Here is a 21,640-nt window from a genome sequence, read left to right as displayed (position 1 = left end):
CAGATCCGCGCCGCTCTCTCCTTCCCCACGCCCGACGCGGTCGCCGCCGTTCCCGTCGTTCACACGGCCACCGTGCCCACCTCGCCGCCCCACGTTGTCTCCAAGGACCGCCGTCGCCCGCTGCTTCGTCTGGTGCAGCCCGTTGGAGACCGGAGCCCCTACAACGAGCACACCGAGCTCGTCTTCAACTTTGGACGCCGGCGACCCCCTTCTTCCCCGGCGCCGACCTGCTGCTCCTAAGCCTCTCACCGGCCTCCGTGTGCCGTGCGGTGAGCCTCTCCCCCCTCCTCCCCTGTCTTTTCTCTCTCGCGCGCCCCCTAGCTGCTTCCCCACGCGCGCCCGAACGCCGCGCCGCGGAGCTCGCCGCCGGCGAGGCTCCGGTGACCTGTTGGTCACGGGCTCAAGCCCGTTGCACTCCCCACCTCGCGTAGATGCCCCCCAGCCCCTCCGCTTGCTCGATAGCCCGCCGTAGCCTCGTTTCCGTCGGGCACCCGTGCGCGCCGCCGCCTCCACCGCTCGCCGGCGCCGATTCCGGCCAAATCCGGCGAAGCCCCGGCCACCCCTGGATGCGGCGCTGCGAGCCCTTTCGAATGGGCCTAGCCCCGCTCCTCCCCGAGCCCCGTAGCGCGATTCCGGCCAACTCCGGCGAGGGGCCGCCGCTGTTTTGGTCGCCGGAGTTGCTCCGGCGCCGGCCGCCGACGTGGCCGGCCTGGGGCCACCCCAGGGCCACTGCCAGTGGGCCCCGTGGGTCCCAGTTGACTGGGTTGACCCAGTCAACTGCTGACTGGGCAGGCCCAGCCACTGACATGCGGGCCCCGCCGCAAAATTAAAAAAAAGAGAAAAAGAAAAATGTTTTATAAATAAAAATAATTAGATTAACTAATCACTCACTGACATATGGGGCCCACCCCTCTAATTAGACTGTTAGTTTAGTTCAAATTAATATTAGACTAACAGAGGCTGACATGTGGGTCCCACTGGACCCACCTGTCTGGTTTGACTGGTCAGCCGACCTGTTGACCTGCTGACGTCAGCATTGCCTCATGCTGACGTCATAATTCATTTTTGCTTAATTTAAATAATTCCAAAAATTCAAATAAACTTTGAAAATTCATATCTTTTAAACCGTAACTCGGATGAAAATGTTTTCTATATGAAAGTTGCTCAGAACGACGAGACGAATCCGAATACGCAGTCCATTCGTCCACCACAACCCCCTAACCTATCGAACTAGCAACTTTCCCCCTCCGGTCCGTCTGTCCGAAAACGCGAAACATCGGGAATACCTCCCGGATGTTCCCCCCCTTCGCCGGTACCACCTACTGTCGCGTTAGGGCACACCTAGCACCGCTCATTGTCATGTCACGCATCGTCATGCTTATGTTTGCATTGTATTTACTGTTTCTTCCCCCCTCTTCTCTCCGGTAGACTACGAGACCGACACTGCTGCTGTCCAGTTCGACTACGGAGTTGACGACCCCTCCTACTTGCCAGAGCAACCAGGCAAGCCCCCCCCTTGATCACCAGATATCGCCTACTCTTCTCTATTCTGCTTGCATTAGAGTAGTGTAGCATGTTACTGTTTTCCGATATCCTATCCTGATGCATAGCCTATCCTTGCTACTACTATTGTTACCTTTACCTGCAATCCTACATGCTTAGTATAGGATGCTAGATTTCCATCAATGGCCCTACATTCTTGTCCGTCTGCTGTGCTATACTATCGGGCCGTGATCACCTGGGCGGTGATCACGGGTATATACTTATATACTTTATACATGACACATGTGATGACTAAAGTCGGGTCGGCTCGTAGGAGTACCCGCAAGTGGATCTTTGTGGCGGAGCGACAGGGCAGGTTGAGACCACCCAGGTGAGAGGTGGGCCTGGCCCTGGTCGGCGTTCGCGGTTACTTAACACGCTTAACGAGATCTTGGTATTTGATCTGAGTCTGGCCATTTGGTCTATACGCACTAGCCATCTACGCGGGAGTAGTTATGGGTATCCCGGCGTCGTGGTATCAGCCGAAGCCTTCTTGACGTCAGCGACTGAGTGGCGCGCGCCGGATTGGACTGGAACGCCACTAGGCTAGGTCTGCTTCCGGTCGCGTACGCAACGTGCAGGTGTGCATAGGGCGATGGGCCCAGACCCCTGCGCGCTTAGGATTAGACCGGCGTGCTGACCGCTCTGTTGTGCTTAGGTGGGGCTGCGACGCGTTGATCTTACGAGGCCGGGCATGACCCAGAAAAGTGTGTCCGGCCAAATGGGATCGAGCGTGTTGGGTTATGTGGTGCACCCCTGCAGGGAAGTTTATCTATTCGAATAGCCGTGTCCCTCGGTAAAAGGACGACCCGGAGTTGTACCTTGACCTTATGACAACTAGAACTGGATACTGAATAAAATACACCCTTCCAAGTGCCAGATACAACCCGGTGATCGCTCTCTAATAGGGCGACGAGGAGGGGATCGCCGGGTAGGATTATGCTATGCGATGCTACTTGGAGGACTTCAATCTACTCTCTTCCACCTGCTGCAAGATGGAGATGTCCAGAAGCGTAGTCTTCGACAGGACTAGCTATCCCCCTTTTATTCTGGCATTATGCAGTTCAGTCCACTGATATGCCCCTTTACACAGATACCCATGCATATGTAGTATAGCTCCTTGCTTGCGAGTACTTTGGATGAGTACTCACGGTTGCTTCTCCCCCTCTTTTCCCCCTTTTCTTTTCTATCTGGTTGTCACAACCAGATGCTGGAGTCCAGGAGCCAGACGCCACCGTCGACGACGGCACCTTCGACACTGGAGGTGCCTACTACTACGTGCAGCCCGCTGACGATGACCAGGAGTAGTTAGGAGGATCCCAGGCAGGAGGCCTGCGCCTCGTTCGATCTGTATCCCAGTTTGTGCTAGCCTTCTTAAGGCAAACTTGTTTAACTTATGTCTGTACTCAGATATTGTTGCTTCCGCTGACTCGTCTGTGATCGAGCACTTGTATTCGAGCCCTCAAGGCCCCTGGCTTGTATTATGATGCTTGTATGACTTATTTATGTTGTAGAGTTGTGTTGTGATATCTTCCCGTGAGTCCCTGATCTTGATTGTACACATTTGCGTGCATGATTAGTGTACGATCAAATCGGGGGCGTCACAACGTGGATTTGAAAACGTACATGAATTTGACTCAGCATGGGCAAAAATGGGGTGAGTCAGCACCAAAATCGAGTCCAGGGACGAAAGTTGTTCGGTTTCGGTAGTTGGGGGTGTAAGTTGTCCGGTTTTGAAGTTGAAGGATCAAATCTAGACTACGCCAAGAGTTGAGGGACGGAAAGTATACTTTACTCTTTTCATTAACTAGCAAATATGCCCGTGCGTTGCAACGGGAGAAAAAAAATCGCCTCTCATACACACACTCGACGACACCAACAAATTACTTGAAATCTTTCACGGTGCCATACGAGAAACAACATGATAAGTGGTGTTGTGCACAAACATAAAAGTGGGACGATTTTTTAAGTGTACTGAAGTTGTGTCCAGTTTATTAGACAACACAGATATCTATCTAGTTGCCGGTATCAATTCACGTCTTTTATGTGTTCCTCGTCGGTCATACCCAACAAATAATCCATTAGACTGAAAATAGCAAAGTACACTTTAGTACTCAATGATAACATGTGCATAAGAGCATTATTTCTTTCCCGCAAAAAAAGAGCATTATTTCTGGCTTGTTGATATATGTGTTTGCAAGTGTAACCCAAGTCAAGACTTAATTTGGTTGCAAACATATTAGATTTCTCCATCGAAAACAATCAATCTGCAAGGACATGCATAACGAATAGACATTTTCAAAATACCTCATATTAAGATAAGTATTAATTAAGGGTGCAGCATAAACATAATTTTAGACATGATTAACATGAAAGTTAATATCATATTTGGAATCTACACATTTTTTGAGCTATTCCCATATATAACATTCTAAATTTGGTGTTAGGGTTTGAAAGATATGAATATTTTGAAAAGTGTTTGAATCTGCCAAAAAAAGAAAGGTTAAAAAGAAAATAGTTGGGCCGAAATTGCAACAGTGTGCAGCCCATCTACTAAGATGGCACTTGGGCGAGGCAGCTCTATCTTACGCCAATCTAAAATCAAGGAGAAAAGGTAGAAAAAAGGTTCAAACCCATCTATTGATGTATGTATTTCTGAAAGAAAATCTATGGATGTATGTAACAAATCTTTGTAATGCAACAAACCATTGGGAGGAACGAACATAAGCAACTACTGAAAATAGCTTTGCAATGCAACATTTGTGGTAGACACAAAATCATTGCATATATCATACATTTTTTTTCCAAGAACAAGAGACTGCTGTGTGTCATTTTCATTAATTGGAAAAACAATACACCACACACAACACAAGATCTGATAACAACAAGCCGAAACACCTAGGTGTATAACTCCAGCAACTAACATGTCTAAGATGCACTCTCACTATAACCTGCCTTCCTGCGTGCAAGCTTCCACAACTTCACTGTATCCTCTGCATGTGCAACAACCTGAAGTGCTTGTTCTCAAATAAATGATCATTTTGTTCCAACCACAACCTTCTAATCCTAACAATGCTCCATGCCTCAATTTCTTTCCTACGGTGTCCCTAAACACCATATTATATGGCATATTGCACACATGAAAACGCACACAAGTTTTCAGCATGTTGAACTAACATATGCAACATAAAAGAATCAACAATCTACTAATCTCACACCATAGGCACCTGATACGCCTCCAACGTATCTATAATTTATGAAGTATTCATGCCATGTTTACTATTGTTTTATATGATGTTGGTATAATTTGATTAGAACTAACCCGGACTGACGCTGTTTTCAGCAGAACTACGGTGGTGTTGTTTTTGTGCAGAAATAAAAGTTCTCGGAATGCGATGAAAATCAACGGAGAATTTTTCTAGAAAATATAAAAAATACTGGAACGAAGAGTTACCGGAGAGGAGTCCCGTGGGCCCCACGAGGGTGGAGGGCGCGCCCCTGCCTCGTGGACTCCCTACGGGGCCCCCTGACTTGTTCTCGACGCCATCCTCTCCTATAAATACAGAAACCTCCAAAAATTAACCTAGATCGGAAGTTCCGCCGCCGCAAGCCTCTGTAGCCACGAGAAATCAATCTAGACCCTCTCTGGCACCCTGCCGGAGGGGGCCATCATCACCGGAGGGGCCATCATCGCCATGAAGGCCAAGGACCAGAGGGAGAACCTCTCCCCATCTAGGGGGGAGGCCATGGAGGAGGAAGCACAAGGGGGAGAACCTCTCATCCTCTCTTTCGGTGGCGCCGGAGTGCCATCGGGAGGCGAATCATCGCCGCGGTGATCGTCTTCATCAACATCACCATCATCATCACCATCCTCATCTATTTTACGCGGTCCACTCTGCCGCACCCCGCTGTAATCCCTACTTGAACATGGTGCTTTATGCCACATATTATGATCCAACGATGTGTTGCCATCCTATGATGTTTTGATTAGATATCCTTTGTCTTTGGGTTGATTGATGATCTAGATTGGTACGAGTTGTATGTTTTATTTTGGTGCTGTCCTATTGTGCCCTCCGTGTCGCGCAAGCGTGAGGGATTCCCGCTGTAGGGTGTTGCAATACGTTCATGATTCACTTATAGTGGGTTGCTTGAGTGACATAAGCATAAACCCGAGTAAGGGGGTTGTTGCGTATGGGATAAAGGGGACTTGATATGTTAATGTTATGGTTGGGTTTTACCTTAATGATCTTTAGTAGTTGCAGATGTTGCTAGAGTTCCAATCGTAAGTGCATATGATCCAAGAAGAGCAAGTATATGTTAGCTTATGCCTCTCCCTCATATGAAATTGCGATGACGACTACCGGTCTTGTTAACATTTTCCTAGGATAATTCCGCACACCGACCCATCATTATTCCACACTCGCTATTTATAATATTTAGTAATATATTCTAACTTTATGATAACAGCACCTACTTTTATGTTTTAGCTCTCCGATATCATGCAAAGTTATCCTCTTCATACCCACAACGTAGTTTTATTTCTCGTTTCTAGTTGGAAGCAAACGTTCGGTGTACGTAGAGTCGTATCAGTGGCCGATAGGACTTGAGAGAATATTGATCTTACCTTTAGCTCCTTGTGGGTTCCACACTCCATACTTATCACTTCCATCATTGGGAATTGCTATGATGATTCCCTGCACTTGGGGATTATCAAGCTCTTTTCTGGCGCCGTTGCCGGGGAGCAATAGCGTGGGGTTGATATTCTCGTGTGTGCCTGTTTGCTTTCTTCATTAAGTAGATTTTGTTTTTCCTTTTTGTTTCTGTTTAGTTGTGGGTGAAACATACAAAAAAATTAAAAGAATGAAAATATAAAAAAAATTACTTGCCTCTCATGCCTAAAAAGTTTTTCAATAAGAAAAGTGATTGGAAGATTATGCATTGGAGAAGTGAGGGTCGACCTTGGACACTTGTGTTCATGCTCATGGAAACAATGTAAAAAAATTCATGGAAGTTTCTCTGAAAATAATTATCCCCTTGTATATTTTCATTGTATTATAAAAATAATGTGCCAAGCCTTGGTTTTAGGATGATTAGATTGCTTGTTTACTATGTGCAGTACAAAAACAGAAATTTGGCTGTAGTGAGTGAATTTACATTTTTTACTGGAAAGTCAAATGGGTCTGAAACTTTTTGCACATTCCTTCTATACAAATCGTTTAAATGTTCATATTTTTTAGAATTTTTTGGAGTTACAGAAGTTTACTAAACTTCCAGATTACTACAGACTGTAATGTTTTGACAGATTCTGTTTTCTATGTGTCGTTCGCTTATTTTGATGAATCTATGGGTAGTATCAGGGGGGTATGAACCATGGTGAAGTTGGAATACAGTAGATATATTTCTAATATGAAATTGGAATAAGTTTGCAACAGTACCTAAAGGTAGTGATTTGCTCTATTATACTAACGGATCTCACAAAGTTTTTGTTAAAGTTTTGTGTGGATAAAGTGTTCGAAGATCGAGGAGCTATCAATATGAGAAGAATAAAGAGTGGCAAGAGTTCAAGCTTGGGGATGCCCAAGGCACCCCAAGTAAATATTCGAAGGATATTCAAGCATCTAAACTTGGGATGCCCCGGTTGGCATCCCATCTTTCTTCTTCAACAATTACCAGTATACCTCGATTTTTGTTTTGTTCACATGATTTGTGTCTTTTGTGTTTTTCTTTTTCTTTAAGAACCATGCTAGTATGAAATGTCCCTTCATCGATTAATAGAATGATTCATGTGCTTCACTTATATCTTTTGAGTATGACCTTATAGAATGTTTTTTGTGCTTCACTTAAATCTTTTGAGTATGGTTTTATAGAATGCTTCGTGTGCTTCACTTATATATTTTGAGCTTGGATATTGGTTAGTCTATATTAATTGTAGAATGCTCCATGAACTTCACTTATATCTTTTGGAGTATGAATAATACTATCATCTAAAGCGGGTTTGGAAGAGTGTCAACTTTAGGAATTAGTGTTCCCACTATTCCGAATGAGAAGAATTTTGTTTATGTGAAGAGTAAAAAAAATTATATGCTTGTAGATCATGAAAAGAATGCTATATGTGATGGTTATATTGTTGAATTCATTCATGATGCTACTGAAAATTATTATGAGGGAGGAATATATGCTTGTAGGAGTTGCAATAATATCAAGTTTTCTCTCTGTGTGCTTAAAGTTTTGAAGTTATACTTGTTTTGCCTTCCTATGCTAGTTGATTCTTGTTCTTATAAATTATGTGCTCACAAAATCTCTAGGCATAGGAAGTGGGTTAGATTTAAATTTGCTAGTCATATTCTTCATGATGCTCCCTTTATATTTCAATTCTTTTTTTTTATGTGAGCATCATTGAAATCATCATGCCTAGCTAAAAGGCACTAAAGAAAAGCGCTTGTTGGGAGACAACCCAATATTTACCCTTAATGTTTTTGTGTGTTTACATGATTAAGCTAATGTAGTAATCATGTTTTATAGTTTTTGTTTCAATAAAGTGTCAAGTAAGACCTTTGGAAAGGCTTGGGTGAAAGTTAATGTGATCTTGTTTTAAAAAACAGAAACTTTGCGCTCACGAGATTAGGTGCCATTTTTTTTACAGAAGAGTGATTTTGAGTTGATTCTTTTTGCAGAAGATTAATAGACAAATTCCTCACATTCACCAATTTATTTGATAATTTCTGGAGTAGAAAAAGTATGGTTGTTGTTCAGATCATTACAGACTGTTCTGTTTCTGACAGATTCTGTTTTCATTGCATAGTTTGTTTGTTTTCTAGTTTCTATGGCTTATATTTCTCAATACCTAAACCACTATATTTGGGGATGTTTTTGCCCTGAGGTTCAACCACTTGGATGAAAATGACTCCCTGCTAATCCAGCCCATGGCACGTGTATTTTTTTGGGAAATTACCGTGTAGGAGTGCGTGGTGTACCTAGGTTTCCATTTCAAATTTTTTGAACCTGTGTGCCATTTGTGTTGGTTCGTTTAGTGTTTTTCAAAATATGTTCACAGGGGCCAGAAAGACTCGGTCATAGGAACTTAGACCACCTACGCGCTGGTAAACGAAAACCACCCCGACCGGATCTACCGAGTGATATCATACTTGAATCCACATTCCCAGTATTTGAGGAAGAAGTAGCCGATGTTTCCTTCCGTTCCCGGTAAATAGGAATTCTATATCCTCTAGCTCTTTTGTTTCATCCGATCGGTCTCTATCTTCCGTAGACGGCGGTGCCGCTGTTATGCGCTGCCCTTTTCTTCCCTAAACAGCGGTGCCGATCTTTCCATTCAAATGTTGTTGTCGCTGCCGCTTTGACCATTGGCTATCGGTGCCGCTTTTCGCGCGATTTCTGAAGTTTTCCCCATATACATGGTGCTGTCGTTGTCGCTTCGATCGTTGGTTCTGGAGCCTGTTGTTCTTACTTATCGGTATTGTTTTTTATTCCTTTGGGGCTGCTATAAATATGAGGCCTCGCTGTTGTTGCCTTCTGCCTTGTGCTCTGTTGAGCTTCTCCCGGCTACATTGATTGATGGGTCGCGGGAGGACGCCTCCTACGCCGGCACCCTTCGGAGGTCCGCCCCCATCACCGTCACCAGCCTCTCGCGGTCAGGTGCGTCTCCCCGCACGTTCGACGGCGCATCTTGCTTATAGGCAGGACCACAAGTACGACGATGTCGATGATCACGCGTACGGCGTGCGCTTGCTGGCGAAGATGGTGTTGAGGAATCCCGCGAGCCATGCGTCGAGGGAGGTCGGCTTGTGGAAGTCCCTGAGCTTAGCGCGGATGGAGGCTTCCACGGCTTCTTGGTCTTCTTCTATGGCGCGGGCGCGGGTGGCCCTCCGTGCATGGTGGTCCGGATGGGGCCCAGGCGGCGGTGGTTGGACGACTCGGCCTCGAAAGAGGAGAACCCGCCGTAGCTGGAGCACTCGGACGAGCTGGACGCGGTGGTCTGCGGCCCCGGAGCCGTGGGCGTTGGCGCGCGCGCCTGTAGCTCCGCGCGAGAGACGGCATGTAGTTGTCCGCAGAACCTCCTGCTGCTGCTTCTCGCCCACGACAGTGCCGCGGTCGACGGCCTCGACCGCACCTCCTTCCGCCTCCCCGCACACTTCTTCGCCATGTACAACGACCAAGGCGGCGCGGGCGCCCATGTCGCGGACTACTGCCAGGACAGGCTGCACGCTGTGCTCGCCCAGGAGGTGTGCGCCGCAGAGGACCGCGTCGGCGCCTTCGACGACCTCTCCAAGAAGCAGTGGGGGAACACGTTCATTGGCTGCTTCTACCGTGTCGAGGTCACGGTGGTGCGCTGTTCCGTCGCCGTTTTCGATGTCCTCGCCATCGCCATGGGCACACGAGTCGGCAATCTTGACCTCGAGTTGGGCCTACCTGCCAACGACTCGAGCTCGCGACTTCCCAGGTCGACGGCGCCCCGCTGTTCCTGCCACGTCGCCACAGGCTCGGCGTCACCGTCGCCGAGGCTGTCCTCGCCTTGTCGTCCGTGGCCATCGGAGACCTTCACCCTTCGCCCAGCGTCGTCGTCCCGGAGAGGTGCCGCTTCGGCTAGGCTAGAGTCGAGGGCTAACGCGAGGAGGCGCCTCTGATCCTTGCCTCTCCGCCTGTTGTCAACTGCGGGACGGCGAGCACACGACGGCTGTCTTTTCCTCACTCTCTACGACGTGGGCCCTGCAGTCCAGTCTGTGTCGCGTGCGTGTGCTGTTTGCGTGCTGCTGATGTGTGTCGTATCGTACGTGTGTGCGCGGTGTGCTATGAGGTAGATGAGATTCGCTGGGGCCTTTTATTCTGTTTCTTCGACGACGATGTCGCGCCTCTCACTGCAAGGTAGGAGTTGTTGCCAAGCAGTAGCACTGCCAGGTTGCACATCTACACAAACTACACTTACATGTGCCTATACTTTGTATTTGTTCACTTAGACTATCCACAGTGGGAATAATATAGGTAGTAACATCACACATATCTAGATAAAATATATGATGTGGCAAGCAATAAATGAAGAAAAAGAGGCATGTGGTAACATAGCTAGTTACTACTAGTATGAGTAACATCACACATATCAAGGCAAGATGAGTCTATAACCTAACAAATGAAGTGTTGCATGTTACCACACATATGTTACTCCCCACTATAGAGGTAGTAACACAGAGTAGTACCCATTATGGCTAGTCTTACATGGCGGGGTCCTGCTGCTGTTCGAGATATCGATCCTCGTGCATTAATGGGGGAGGCTGCTGTTAGCGATCAATTGTCTGGAGCTCATTCATTGCGACCAGGCGCCGTGGTGTCCGCCGTTCGGCACGGTCTGCAGTTACTGGTCTGTTTAATTTGTTTGTGTGCGTATTTGTTGATACAGAGTTTAGTTATGCGTTTGGAGTGTTTGTTTCTTGTAGGTGATAGGCGTTCATCTTCTGATGGTTTTTCACTGATGATTTGGATCGTCGTCGTCGGGAGATCTCTTTAGGAAAGTGACCTATTCATTGCACTCTTGGTTAGTGTGTTTGTCCTTCATCTTGTTTGGACGGTGTTGGATTCTTTGCATTCGTTTTTTGTAATTTCCCCTGCTATAGTTCGTCCTCTTTGTTTTCTGTGCAGGTATTGCTCCTTCCGGCGTTGGCTGTTCGTAGACGTCGGGTGGTTCTGTTTCTGCTGCTGGATCTCCTAACATGGTTTCTGGTAATATTTTGGTTGTTTTGTGCGTCGTATGATGACGCGGTTTCTGTGTCTTTATTATTGGGTTTAGATTTTGATAACGTGGTCACCTGGAATCTCCATGCAGTGTTGCATGCTGTTGCTGGTGTGCCTTTTCTGTTGGGCTACTCGATATGACTACGTGCATGAAGCATGCAGGGTCGTTTGCTGTTGTTGGATCCATGCGCATGTTTTTTGGCGGTATGCTTTTTTTGTTTTCCATTTCAGTTTGTGATTAATATTGTTACTCATTTGTAGGTGAGCCGCTAGCTCAATTTGGCGATGGAGTCTGATGTTGGTTCTGATCCAACCAGTGTTTCCTTTATGGTCAAGCATCCAAGGGTGGTTCCTTTGCGTATGGCAGGGGTTTTTGGTCGGCCTACTCCTTTAGGTCAGCTTGTGTTTCGGATTGTATATATTTCGTGCATTTTATTGTATGCTCCTGGATATGTTTTCTAATTTGTTTATGTTGCTGCTATTTGAGTATTTGCTACACCCGTTATGGAGCATTCCCATATACAACAAGACCATCCGATGGTCTACATACCACGACGCTTCCTTCTTGAAGCTAGTCTTCCATGCTAGAAATTCACAGATACGGCCATTGGAACCAATCCCACAATACAACACACGGATCTGTTGTGATTGATCTGCCATGGGCAGTTTCAAAGAAAAGAACAAGCTACATTCACAGGCCAGCCAACTGAAACACTCTAGAAGCAGCAAGCCAACTGAAACACACTAGAAGCAGCGCGGAGGAAATTGTTGCCCAAGCAGCCTTGGAAATTTGAAATGCATATGTGCTCACTATAATATTATTATCAATGGTCATAACTATCACGCATTCGAAGTCTCAAAAGAGAAACCTGATTTCAATGTAAGAGAAGGCATGCGCAACATTGACAATTCAACATGACCCGCTAGCAGATAACCACTTAGCAAAATGAATTCAAGCAAAATTTTCTCCATTGTCATACCAGTACATATCTATCCCCAGCAAGTTAAAGATCCATTATCTTGTACAACTTCGCTGGATCGCATGCAACAATTTGCAAAAGCTCTATACCACTTCATGATAGGTACCAATCCCCCAGGAGGACGCACTAGAATGATATAAGCTACAAATAAAAGTTATGCTTTTAGTCTTACTCCAAAAGTGTCAGCATATAACAATTGATGATGATGTGTATCCTTTTCAGTTTGCTTCTATGCATGCCTTCCTTTTTTTATGATCACAATCTTGCTCATATAGTTATCTTCAAATTAAAATTTAAGCTTGCAACAAAGACAAAATATACAAACATGATGTATCGACCGGGCGGGACGTGTCGCCGTGCAAGCATAGTAATGTATTCTATTACTCGTCGTAGTAGAGATGCCCTATGGTATCGGTTACTTTCCGCATGTGAGGTGTTTATCAGTGAAGTCTTCTCCCTTTTGTTTATTTTTCCCTAAAATGTTATGCATGCAAATAATACGGTGTATATAATACGAATGTACCAATGGGCGCGACATGCCGCCGCGCGGGCTTTGCTAGTATAAATTGTAGAAATGGTATGGTACAGTAGGCATTGTGTGAGAACAATTATGAACCTTGTCTTTGACAGTACCAAAGTGAATGGTTTACTCTTTATCATACTAACCTATCTCACGAAGTTTCGTTAAGTTTTGTGTGATTGAAGTTTTCAAGCTTTGGGTGAGATATCAATATGAGGAGAATAAGGAGTGGAAAGACCCTAAGCTTGGGGATGCCCAAGGCACCCCAAGGTAATATTCAAGGAAGACTCAAGCGCTTAAGCTTGGGGATGCCCCGGAAGGCATCCCCTCTTTCGTCTTCAAAACTATCGGTATACCTTACTCGGAGCTATATTTTTATTCGTCACATGATATGTGTTTTGCTTGGAGCATATTTTCAATTTTACTTATTGTTTGAATAAAATCATTGGATCTGAAATCTTGAATGAAAAAGAATCCTCCCATGTGTAGTTAATTATTTGACTACTCAGTGTTCTTCACTTATATCTTTTTGGAGTAGTTTGTCATTTACTCACGTGATTCACGTATATCCTATGAGTAAATAGTTGAATGAATTGAATATCATAAATCTGAATCTATATATGTTTCATATGCTTATAACATGGGGAGTAATGACTTCACACATAATAAGTATATGTAGTAAACTTATTAAAATTTAACAAACGCAGAATTGGTCACTTGAACAATTCATGAAAGAATATTGAAGTAAGAGAGACTTCACATATAAATATACTATCTTGGACATCTTTTGTAATTGTGAGCACTCATTAAAATATTACATGCTAAAAAGTTGATGTTCGACAAGGAAGACAACTTAATGGGTTATGTTTTTCTATATCCGAAACGTTATATTGTCTTGGATCATCCAACATGATGAGCTTTCCTTTCCCTCTTATGCTAGCCAAATTCTTTGCACCAAGTAGAAATACTACTTGTGCTTCCAAACATCCCTTAAACCAGTTTTGCCATGAGAGTCCACCATACCTACCCATGGATTGAGTAAGATCCTTCAAGTAAGTTGTCATCGGTGCATGCAATAAAAATTGCTCTCTAAATATGTATGATCTATTAGTGCGAAGAAAATAAGCTTTAGACGAACTTGTGATAGAGAAGAAATAAAAGCGACGGACTGCATAACAAAGGTTATCACAAGAGGCAATATAAAGTGACGTTCTTTTGCATTAAGATTTTGTGCATCCAACCATAAAAGCGCATGACAACCTCTGCTTCCCTCTGCGAAGGGCTTATCTTTTACTTTTACCTTCTACCCTTATACAAGAGTCATGGTGATTTTCACCTTTCCTTTTTACATTTTTTCTTTGGCAAGCACTTTGTGTTGGAGCGATCCGGATATATATATCCACTTGGATGAAGGTTTTCATAAAGTATTATTGTTGACATTACCCTTGAGGTAAAAGGTTGGGAGGCGAAACTATAAGCCCCTATCTTTCTCTGTGTCCGATTAAAACTTTGAACTCATAAATATCACATGAGTGTTAGCAATTGTGAAAGATTAAATGATAGTTGAGTATGTGGAGTTTGCTGAATCAAAGCTCTTACATAGACCCTTCCCAAAGTTAAGTTGAATTGCAATTGTTTGATGACTGAGACCACGGTTTGTTAGTTTTCAAGAAAGTTTATGATCTATACTTTAACATGTGAATAGCTTGTTACTTGATCATGAGAAGTTTCATGAGTTTAGCTACTGTTATGATATATAATGATGCTAGAAAAAGTGATTGGAATTATCATTGATCAAACTTATGCACTTGCTAGCATTCACACTTCATAAATTATTTATTTTATCATTTACCTACTCGAGGACGAGCAGGAATTAAGCTTGGGGATGCTGATACGTCTCCAACGTATCTATAATTTATGAAGTATCCATGCCATGTTACTATTGTTTTATATGATTTTGGTATGATTTGGTTAGAACCAACCCGGACTGACGCTGTTTTCAGCAGAACTACCGTGGTGTTGTTTTTGTGCAGAAATAAAAGTTCTGGAATGCGATGAAAATCAATGAAGAATTTTTTGGAAAATATAAAAAATACTAGAATGAAGAGTTACCGGAAGGGAGTCCCGTGGGCCCCACGAGGATGGAGGGCGCTCCCACCCCCCGGGGGCGCGCCCCCTACCTCGTGGACTCCCTGTGGGCCCCCCTGACTTGTTCTCGACGCCATCCTCTCCTATAAATACATAAACCTCCAGAAATTAACCTAGATTAAAAGTTCCGCCGCCGCAAGCCTCTGTAGCCACGAGAAATCAATCTAGGTCCTCTCTGGCACCCTGTCGGAGGGGGCCATCATCACTGGAGGCCTTGGAAGAGGATCCCGGAGGGGCCATCATCGCCATGAAGGCCAAGGACCAGAGGGAGAACCTCTCCCCATCTAGGGGGGAGGCCATGGAGGAGGAAGCACAAGGGGGAGAACCTCTCATCCTCTCTTTCGGTGGCGTCGGAGTGCCATCGGGAGGCGAATCATCGCCGCGGTGATCGTCTTCATCAACATCACCATCCTCATCTATTTTACGCGGTCCACTCTGCCGCACCCCGCTGTAATCCCTACTTGAACATGGTGCTTTATGCCACATATTATGATCCAACGATGTGTTGCCATCCTATGATGTTTTGAGTAGATATCCTTTGTCTTTGGGTTGATTGATGATCTAGATTGGTACGAGTTGTATGTTTTATTTTGGTGCTGTCCTATTGTGCCCTCCGTGTCGCGCAAGCGTGAGGGATTCCCGCTGTAGGGTGTTGCAATACGTTCATGATTCACTTATAGTGGGTTGCTTGAGTGACAGAAGCATAAACCCGAGTAAGGGGGTTGTTGCGTATGGGATAAAGGGGACTTGATATGTTAATGCTATGGTTGGGTTTACCTTAATGATCTTTAGTAGTTGCGGATGCTTGCTAGAGTTCCAATCATAAGTGCATATGATCCAAGAAGAGAAAGTATGTTAGCTTATGCCTCTCCCTCATATGAAATTGCAATGATGACTACCGGTCTTGTTAACAATTGCCTAGGATAATTCCGCACACCGACCCATCATTATTGCACACTCGCTATTTATAATATTTAGTAATATGTTCTAACTTTATGATAACAGCACCTACTTTTATGTTTTAGCTCTCCGATATCATACAAAGTTATCCTCTTCATACCCACAACGTAGTTTTATTTCTCGTTTCTAGTTGGAAGCAAACGTTCGGTGTACGTAGAGTCATATTAGTGGCAGATAGGACTTGAAAGAATATTGATCTTATCTTTAGCTCCTTGTGGGTTCGACACTCCATACTTATCACTTTCACCATTGGGAATTGCTACGATGATTCCCTGCACTTGGGGATTATCAACACTGTTCTTGCCGTTTTGGAATCACTGGCAATGATTCTTACTCGTCGAAGTAAGATAACTAAGACAACCACAAACCTTCTCGTAGCTCACCGATATCCTCAAGATCCTAATGACGTGAACTCAGGCTCCATGGAGATGCAAACGTGGAGAAGGAGGAGGCATTGCAGGACGTGGATATGCAAAGTCGAGCTCACCTCGAGTGGCATCCATGGCACAAGGAACTTGCAAGTTTTTGCCACTTGGGGATGAGGAGTTGCAAGGTGTGGAGAGAGGGGCGGGAGGACGACAACGAACTCATATAAGAGGAGCTCGGAGGAAGAAGGCACTGTAGACACTGAAGTCCGGAGGGGTGGATGTGTCAGTTGGTCGATTTGTATACTATCAAATTACAAAAATCAATATGCTTGGTTTTGGCAACTTGAAGACATCAAATTCTATTGTAGTACCACACTATTGAGATTCAAATTAGTATAACACATTTGTATGCACGTGGGAGAAAAGTGGTTAATTCGAACAACAGTACTTAAGAAAAAAAGAACGGTGAAAAGAAATTATTTGTAATGCTAAAAAATATCATCAGACCAAATAAAACTAGCATTTCGGAATCAACATGCCCCCATTAAAAACCAAAGAATATAAAGTTAGAAATCACAAAGACAATGATTCACATAAGTCGAGCCAAAGAGCCATTGATCTCAAATGAGTTTTTTGAAACTGATTTAAAGATGTATTACAGAGAATTTAGCACGAAAAATATTGGGACAATTGCATTTCTGCCCCAAGTTGGAACCTACCCACGGGGTTTGCCCTTACTTTCCGACTCTGCTCAGTTTTGCCCCCGAGGTCGCCCAAATGCCCTTTCACTGTTTGACCAATACTTTGAAAATTCATAAAAAAATCATGTGAACACAGAAAAATGCAAATAAGATATCAACATGTTCAGATAAGCAGTACCTTTATGTGCATATCATTTGCATTAAGGACAAATGCACCATTTAAACTACCTGAGGTTATTAAATTTATTAGCATTATTGAAAATAAAAAGGTATAAACAATACATTATTCATGAATAAAAATTACATGCAAATATAGGTGATGTTTTGAACATCCTGATATCTTATTGCATTTTTCTGAGTTCATATGAATTTTTTATGAATGTTCAAACGACTTTGACTATTATCAAGTTGATATCAACTCATAAAAATGCAAATAAGATATGAGGATGTTGAGAAAACATCACCTATATTTGCATGAATTTTTTATTCATGAAAAAATATTGTTTATACCTTTTGATTCTTAATAATGCTAATAAAATTAAGAACCCCGAGTAGGTTAAATCATACTTTTTTCATGAATGCAAATGACATGCACATAAAGGTAATTTTTATCTGAACATTTTGATATCTTATTTGCATTTTTCTGAGTTCGTATGAGCTTTTTGTGAATTTTCAAAGTATTGGTCAAACGGTCAAAGGGCATTTGGGCGAACTCGGAGACAAATGTAAGGGCAAAACTGATCGGAGTCGAAAAGTAAGGGCAAACCCCGTGGCTTGGTTCCATCTAGGGGCAAAAATGCATTTGTCCCAAAAATATTCCTCAAAAGGGATGTGGGGGTGTAGGTAGTACCAGCGGGTAGTGCGCGGCGGCACGCCGCGCCACATGGGTTGCTAAGCTTTAATATTTTGTAAGTCATCCTGAGACTTATTCATGGCAAAGTAGTAGATACAAGAAAAAGGTACATCTAGTTGGTACATGTATAAGTGATCTACAACATGTAGTGATAGTGGGTACTGGATGCATATAATTGCAAAGTTTTTGTTCTTTTCTCAGACCTGGGATGTTGACCCTCCGTCTGAGTTTGTCTATGTGATGTAGAGGTAGAGAGATGAAGCTAGTTCTTCTACTCTTTCTTGGTGGTTTGTTTGCTGTGTAGACAATGTTGAAGTTGTTTTTGGATGCATGTCCTAGCTCTTGATGGATTGATTTCAAAGATAAACTTTTTTGAGGATCCTTGTTTGCATTGACATTTCTTGCTGAAGGCTTGCCTTTTGCTGCTCTGTATTTCTAATTCTTCTTCCTTGGTCTTGCTCCATTCTCTTTTCGTTATTCTGTATTTCTAATTCTTCTTTGTTGGTCATTGTGTGGCTTGCTTTTTGTTGTTCTGTATTTCTAATTCTTCTTCCATTCTTGTGCGGCTGAGCAACTCTTGTACATTGTCTTCGGAGCGTTATAGTTGTGTGGTTGCACACAGCGCCATAAGGATTGGTAAATACTTGTTCTTTTTTTGTAAGATTTGGTAGTTCGTACAAAGACTTTATTTGTAGCAAAGTGGTTTATACAGAGGAAGAGTACATCTTGTCGGTACATGCATAAGAAATCTATCGTACTACGGTACACAGTGGTAGTAGCTAGTTGAGACAAAACTGCTAAGCTCTCTTATATTACTTTTACAAAGGAAGTAATTTGCTTCACGGATAGGAAGAGATCATCAACCTCTTCATGTGATGGATAAAACTTAGTAACAATTCCATAACGATCAACCATGACTTATCTATTGGTCAATACTAAATAGAATAATCTCTTGAGAGAGTTCATGGTAGATTAATCTACATAGAAAAAAATAGAGTGCATTTGATGAGGAAAATTCCCAAAGTAGAAAGACATCAAAATTGGAAATGTTTGCAGCCCATTGTCAAAAGAAGAAAAGGTAAGTACACTTTACAATGCAAACATTTAGCTAACATATGATTAACTTTCTAATTACAGAGTAGCACATTAAACAACCAATTTGATATTCTGTTTATAGAAGAGGCACTCTTGAAGCTATATTTCATTCATCAGTACTCGTATGAACATGCAAGCAAAATAGTAGTGTGGTACACTGAACGGCCTGTGCACAATGCTTGCTTCAGGACACCTGTATGCTTCCCAAGACCCAACTCCTAATCATAACACAAAAAATTGTGAGAATATCTGCAAATTGTAGATGACATAAGTGCAGCAAAACCAAATAGAGATCAATGCAAAGCTTGAAACTCGGTCCCGGAAATTAGTGATCAGCTGAAAAATAATGTGATAAATATCGAAGTATTTCACTCTCATCTCCTGTTTAGGATGTCTGGTCCCTCCTCCGAACAACACACCTGCCAGAATGCCTATGATGGCTGAGCTGGATTGAATTAACTTGTACCACATATAGAAGGTAGTCTCCATAAGTAGGCTCAAAATATTGACATGTATAGCTACTACAATAGAGTTGTGGTATAAATAAATATGAACACCTTACACCGAGGGAACTTGATGAGAAACGCTTCTACACATACAAATTCAGAAAAATGCTTTGTACATGTTCACCTTAATGTCCGGAACATTGTGGATACAGATTTTGATTTTTTTTCCAAGGAACAGCATCAGAACCTTAAAAGAAAACAAATGGATAAATGATGCATATCTTGGATATGCTCACTATGAACCTATAGAAGCAAGTAAAAAGACTTGACTTAAATAAAAAATACAATAATTATCCATGAGCCGATCGGTCGCTTCTTAGAAAAATTACCCGAGGATGCAAATATCTATAAGGAGAAGGAATTTCTATTCACTTTCTCACCTTGAAGCCATCGACTTCGACCAGGAATAATCTGACCCCAAGGATACACAGGCAATCCAGCTTGGCATTTGCTTACTACCTTCATCCATGTACATGGGCACCGACGACGCACATGGGATATTCAAAATAAGTATGCAAAGGGTGATAAAATATTAAAGACCTTCCATTCACATTTTTTTAAGTGAAACGTATTCATCAAAGAGAAATTACTCTAAATATGTATACGGGATTCTGCAATTCTAGACATATGGATGATGTATTCTGTCTGTACGCTTACACTTTTTTGATGTAAAATGGAGAACTAATACTGATGGAACTTGTAAAGATGAAATATACCCTTCTCATAGCTCATGGGTTAATACTACAATAAATATTAGGAAAAATACATTAGGCTTAGACTGATTATGTGGAATGGGACCAATATTTCCAGCAGTAAAACGGAATGATGGTTCAGATGTATACTCACTGCAACTAAGGGAACAGATACACACACACCCGAAAGAATGTCTACTGTACCAACATTTGTGCACAACAATAGCTTTTTGCATTAGACAAATAATGGAAAACACAATAGAGCTCATATAAGAATCATATGATATCATATCATGTAGTCCTTCTTATGGAACTTATGATATAAGCTGACCATACCATTTTCTGCCATATGAAGAATCACAAAAATAGAAGAGAAATAACACTACCTTGCAGACCTGATTAGACACCCATAGGTAACCATAATTGATATTGATAACTCAATCTTCAAATGAGCATGGCTAATAGCCTACAGTTTTGAAGAATGCATCAAAATATGAAGTCATATCATTGCAAAAGGGACCACAAAATAACACAAAAGAAGGAACAAATCAACCATGCTTTCAAAATAATTTGTACTTGGTAAAGATATAGCTAATACAAACTACATAACCCAGAGCAGAATTAGCAACTGCAAAAGGTAAAAATAGCAACAATCTATTAGTAGCAGCATCATTATCTCTAGTACTTCCATATATTGCAGCAGCACTGTCCTTCCTCACCCAAGCAGCAACACACAAATCAGAGCATCAATAACATACAACTCAGAGCAGCAAACAATTTGTAGTAATCCATATCCCAGCAGTAGCCTCTCTCATATCTGAATCTTTGAATCCCTCACATAGCGTGTCGTGGTGGGCGCACGGCAGATGCCATGGGATGGCTAAAGATAGGAGGAGGCTCGAGGGCACTGGTGGTCTCCAGAGGCAAGGTCGGCATGAGCGAGCGCGAGGCGCAAGACATACCCAGGTTCGGGGCTCTCCGGAGAGATAACGCCCCTAGTCCTGCCGAGTGTAGTTGATATATATGAGTACAGAGTTGCTCCTGGAGCTGTATGGAGGGAGAAGGGAGGCTGGCCAAGGCTTAGGCAGCTCCCTCTCCTCGAGTGTTGCTTGCTAGGTGTGTGAGTGGGTGGATGGGTGAATGTATTCTGCCCGTATGCATGAGGGCTCCTGGGGGTTTTATAGGTCAACCCCCCAGGGGTACAAGGGTAATGTTACAAGGCCGTAGGGCCGGGTTGTCAATGTCCGGGAACCCGGTGCTGGGACCTGCCGGGTGCCAGGTCTCGCCGGGTTCCCCGGGCGCGGGCCCCATGCGCCTAGGGGCACTGTGCGCTGTCTTGTCGATCGTCAGGGCGTGGCCGAGTCGAGTCGGCTACAGGGGCGCTCCGTCAGGTCGCCGCTTGCTGGCGCCATGGGTGACGATGATAGCACTGTTGCCACGCCGGCCCTGGTCAGTGGGTAGGTGGGGGCATTGTTGCCTCGCCCGGCTGACCAGAGGCATGGGCGGGGCACTGTGGCTTCGGTCATCAGTTGGT

Source organism: Aegilops tauschii, chromosome 5 (assembly GCF_002575655.3).
Source record: "Aegilops tauschii subsp. strangulata cultivar AL8/78 chromosome 5, Aet v6.0, whole genome shotgun sequence".
Taxonomy (NCBI): Eukaryota; Viridiplantae; Streptophyta; class Magnoliopsida; order Poales; family Poaceae; genus Aegilops; species Aegilops tauschii.
The sequence above is the reverse complement of the archived record's forward strand: the minus strand, read 5'-3'. Positions refer to the sequence as shown.